General features: G+C 42.4%; 1 pseudogene; it reads right to left on the bottom strand.

The window, feature by feature from the left end:
- Positions 1-2225: 2225 nt before the first annotated feature.
- LOC125356957 lies at positions 2226-2344 on the bottom strand (annotated as a pseudogene).
- Positions 2345-5418: the final 3074 nt, after the last annotated feature.

Here is a 5418-nt window from a genome sequence, read left to right on the forward strand (position 1 = left end):
GGTTTAAAAAACTTGGAAAAATGTGAAGAAATTCTTAAAGATTGGCAAGTGGCTCAAGCTTGCAATCACTGCCCCCTTCTTACTAAAGCACAAGCAGACTTTGCACTCAGGTTCTTAGTCAAGGTCTTTCATTGGCTGGGCCTGAGAAAGATGAATGACAAGAGAAATGTGAGGCCTGAAGGCAATGCAGCTGGAGGCCAGGCACAAAGGCTGCACCCCATTCTTCTCTGCCTTCCTCTAGCAGGCAATCTTCCCTTCTCTCCATTCCCCCTACTCGCCCTTTTGCTTTCCTGGATTCTGACTCTAGCACCCCTGAATTGCCAGCAGACATGAAGAATTCCTTAATATAATGATGGCTGAGTTTCTGTGAAAAAACAACAACAAGATGTTAGATCCATGAGAGCTTGGCACAACATAAAGGCCAGACCCTTTGGGAAAGATGGAAAGCAATGTAGGTACAGCACCAACAAAACTCAAGACCCAACTCAGCCTCTGCTTTGATGGCTCACTTCCCACAGGTAATCCTTTCTGAGGATAAGTCATGCTTCTCAGTCTTTACTGCTCCTAGGAGCTGGTGCTCAGGAGTTAGACAGGATAACCTACTTTAAAGAGGAAAGGATCAATCAGATGCTTGGGAGTTATAGTTCAGCCTCCCTCCAGAAACACAAGAGTACAGTGCTACCTATCAGTCTTTGTCATAGCTAGAATATGGAACCAACCCAGATGCCCCTCAGTATGGATCAGAAAAATGTGGGACATATAAACAATGGAATTTTATGCCTCTATTAGAAATAATGACATTGCCCCATTCGTAAGGAAATGGAAGGACTTGGAAAAATTTATACTAAGTGAAGTGAGCCAGACCCAAAGAAACATGGACTCTATGGTCTCTCTCATAGGGAATAATTAGCACAGGTTTAGGCTAGTCACAGCAGAGGATCATAAGAGCCGCATAGCTATAACCTTATGAACTCCATGTTATGGAAATGACTGTTATATCACTGTTGTAATTACTTTCAACATGTGATGTGAAACCATAGCTACTATTATTGATGACCCTCTTGTATCCATTCCTGTGGTTGTACCTGCACTATCTGTGTATCTTATCTGAGTACATTGGAAACCGTGTATACTGGTATTAGAACTAGGAAACTGAAAGGGAATACCAAAATCGAAAGACACGGTAAAAAGACAAACGACTACAAAAGCAATACTTGCAAAACTGTTTGGTGTAAATCAACTGAACTATTCATTGGGGGAAAGGGGAGGGAGGAGGGGGAATGAGGGAGGAGGTAACAAACAGTACAAGAAATGTATCCAATGCCTAATGTATGAAACTGTAACCTCTCTGTACATCAGTTTGACAATAAAAATTTAATTAAAAAGTTAAAAAAACTTGAAATAGAATAGAAAACCATATGTTTATTACTTGCACACCATTATAAAAATAGAAAAAAAACAGCTATGTTAAGTCAGGGACTGTATTACAAGAAAGCAATAGAAAGGCTGAGGATGTTAAAAACAATGAAAGCTACTGATTTTCAAGCCTTCAAGAACACATGCAGAATGTCAAGCAGAGTCCTAAAGAATCAACACAATCCCAGGCTCCAGAGGCTTTACATCCCCTACTAATTCAATTTGTTCTAGAAGTTATATGGGATGCAGAGGGATTAAGATCAGCTGAAATCAAGCGATACATGTTCCACCAAAATGGTGGACGAAATGGCAGAGAAGAACCCTCAAGAGTTTCAAATAAATCTGATCTCACACACATCCCTGCTCCTGCCCTGCTCTGCTGAGCAGTGGTATATGAATCACTAACAGATTATTCATATATGGGAGGGGATTCCAATACAGATACTACGTCATATTTAAACGGTATCAATTCCACATTCAAGACATGGATATGAGAATAAAGTCGCTCCTGTTTTGTGAAGTTAGAAAGTTTAGAGATAAAAAAAAAAAAAAAAAAACACCTTTGGGGGCCGGGGACCTGGCTCAGCGGAAGAGCGGGAGGCCCCAGGTTGGGTCCCCGGTTCCGGAAAAAAAAAAATCACAAAACTATAAAAAAAAAAAAAAGACAAAAAAAAAAACACCTTTGATGTGTAGAGGGGCACACCATTAGATAAATATAAATTCTTATTTTTTTTAGCCTTTACATCGACTTTATTCATAGAGCCAACCTGTGTGAGTTAACAAAGCCCCACGTTGCCAACTGTCTCGGAATCATTCCTTCTTACATGTACCATAATCTCATTCAACAATGGGTTCTGGGTTGCAAAAGAGGATTTACTGTTTGCACCTGTCTGTAAAATTCTTAATTTTTCTCAGAATAGAGAGGGCATGTCATAAATGAGGCAAATCTTTGTGCTATACAGAAGGATTTCTTTTTGTCGTACTGAGGTAAAGATAGAGCTGAGAGCTTTGTGCATGCTGGGTGATGATGCAGCCACTGAGCTACATCCCCAGCTCTGCACTGTACTGAAGTACGCTTATTTAGATTACATACCGAACGACTAGAGGAGATAACCAATAGGCAAGTTGTAAACAGACTTTTACACAGGCAACCAGTGAACAAGACACCAATGACCCAGGAATGCAACTCAAAGTTAACGCTTTTGTGATAAAATCAATCACATTTAATGGTGAGTCATGAAAAGCATGTTAATTCAAACGCCACACATTGGTTAACTCTGTTGGTCTAAGCCCCTATACAAAAGGAAAGACATTCTCAAAACGATAGGGCCAATGTAAAAATGAAAAACGCAACGGATAGTGCAGTGACCCAAGGGGGAAACTATTTTATGTCCCAAGAACAGTCTGACTACCCTCTTTCAGATCACTGATCTCTTGCTAGCATTCCACATCAATGAGAACAAAACAGAGCCCAGAGGGCCTGAGTGATGAAGTCCACTCAGGTTGACTGCAGGATAATGGACAAGGTGGAAGAACAGAAAATCCTGCAGGAAGGATGGGCCAAGAGAGGTCTCAGACACCACTGGTGGGAGTGTATATTGCACACATGTCTGGTAACATGGATGGGTGGTTTCCAGTCAGCTGGAAGGTCCAATTTCTCAGCAAATACCTGGATGTACACCACGAATCACCAACCACATGTGCTACTTTCTCAACACTGTCAAGTATGCCCATTGCAGAAACACTTGGGACTTTTCTGCCTGGGCTTGCTTTGGACAGAGATCCTCAGATCTCAGCCTCCTGAGTAGCTAGAAAATATGATATGAGCTATAGCAATGAACTGTGGGTATGGGCCATCAGTACCAAGCTCAAATTTCTGCCTTGCTTCAATTTTCAAACCTGTACCTTTTTTCTACTTGCTGGATCATATGCACAAAATGTTATCAGGGATCTGTGACATTCCATTTCAGGGCCCCTGTGCCTCACCTCATCCTCATGCTAGTAGCCAATATCCCATTTTCTTTCTATTTTTTTTGCCAGTTCTGGGCCTTAAACTCAGGGCCTGAGCACTGTCCCTGGCTTCTTTTTTTGCTCAAGGCTAGCACTCTGACACTTGAGCCACAGCCCCACTTCTGGCCATTTTCTCTATATGTAGTGCTGAGGAATCGAACCCAGGGCTTCAGGTATATGAGTCAAGCACTCTTGCCACTAGGCATATTCCCAACCTCAATATTGCATTTTCATATATTGTAGTGGATTGCATCATTTTTCATGCATCAACCTCAATGCCTATTTTTTTCTACTGATCTAGGAGCATCAGGTGCTCTAGACCTCTGCTGAGAGCCATGTGTGTGCAATTGGGATATATGGGAAAGTTAATACTGCCTGGAATTAGCCTCTGATTTACGGAGACCAGAGCTGGAAGGCTGAGCCTTTCCTTCTCTAAATCTCTTTGAATGAAAGGACAGAAACATAGATCACACATAATATTCACAGAGGAAGGTCAAGCAGGTGTGAGTCATTGCATTACATTATATAATTTTTAATAATCGGTTGCATGGTTCCTTCTCCTTTCTCTAATCATACTGGGTACCATCCTCCAAGTCTCACCACTCATTCCTGCTGCAGATGCCTCAGGTCATCCAAGTAAGGTCTGACCCATGCTGACAAGGTACAGCCTCGTGTGAGGTATACACCTATCTGGATCTTCTCTAAAGTTCAGCGTATGTGCCAGCACAGCCTTGAGGTGCTTCTTGACATCTCTCCACTAGTGAGGATAAAGCCTCATTCTCACCAGGGCAGTTTCTCAAAGACATGACTTCTCTGTTACACCAGCAGAGACAAGACTCTGTATCACAACCATGTCTTTATGGCTCACCTTCCCTGGAATGAGGTCAGAGTAGAAATAGAAGCACTGGTTAATAAAACACATGAAGCTCCTGAAGAATACAGGCCAATAGAAACCAAAGTTTAAGCAGCTGGCTTAACAACATTGAAGGACAGCAGGTTCTGGCCAACTAACAACTGAAGACATTCTACAAAAGGCAGATCATCTGGACAACTTCATTTAAATAATTTGTTTTGTCAGTGACTAAACTATTTTAAAGATGGAAGAGCTGCGAGGTACACTGATGTGCAGCTGTTACTGATGTCAGGTGCATAGTCTTACTAGAGTGTGACTGGACTCCTGAGAAATAGGATCCCATGGATATTCCCCAAGCATCCTGAGTTCTCAGATGCCAGGCCTTCCCTCAGCTTTAGAGTTGTGGCTCCTTTCTCATATGCTAGAAGCATAAAGCTTCCTAGGACCATGAGAAGACCACTTAAGGCAGGTTTCTTGAGAGAAGTTACATGCCCTTCCAGAATCTGCTCTTTCCTTGCTTTCTCTCTAGCAAAACCTGGGTTGGGGTGGACCAAGCCAGGGTGGGAGTTTGCCCCTTGTGAGAAAATCTTTTTCACAAGTGAGTTCCAAAGGCTGGTACATATATGCAGTGGTTCATAAAAGCACCCATTGAGGTGTGCCATAAGGATGTTAGGTCATAGAGTTGAGGAGGAAACACGATCAGCTAAGGGTGAGGTCAACTCAAGAACCAAAGTCCTGGCTAGGATTTCTAGAGATGGTCCTGGCCAGCTTCCTGAGGAGGCTCTTATGAAGCTTAAAACTCATGACGGCCTTCATCAAGTGAAGTGGGGATGCGGAAACTGATTCAATAAAGTTATTAAGCAGTAGGGGAGGTCAACGTACAGGAGAATGTTACAATGGACTTATTCTAAGACCAAAGACCTGGCTCTCAATGGAGGAAGCATCTTCTGAGCCCTTCTTTAAGATTAAGGCATTAGAGGCACTGGGAAGGTTTTCAGTGAGCACTACCACATACAGAGACCATGCCTTTTATAGGCAACTGGTAAGGACATGTCTGGCATTTGTCTCCACTCAATGGAGATTGTAGGCATCTATACCCAGGTAAGTGGTAGAATCTCCTCTATCATGGATATCTAATG

This window comes from Perognathus longimembris, chromosome 8, assembly GCF_023159225.1.
Source record: "Perognathus longimembris pacificus isolate PPM17 chromosome 8, ASM2315922v1, whole genome shotgun sequence".
NCBI lineage: Eukaryota > Metazoa > Chordata > Mammalia > Rodentia > Heteromyidae > Perognathus > Perognathus longimembris.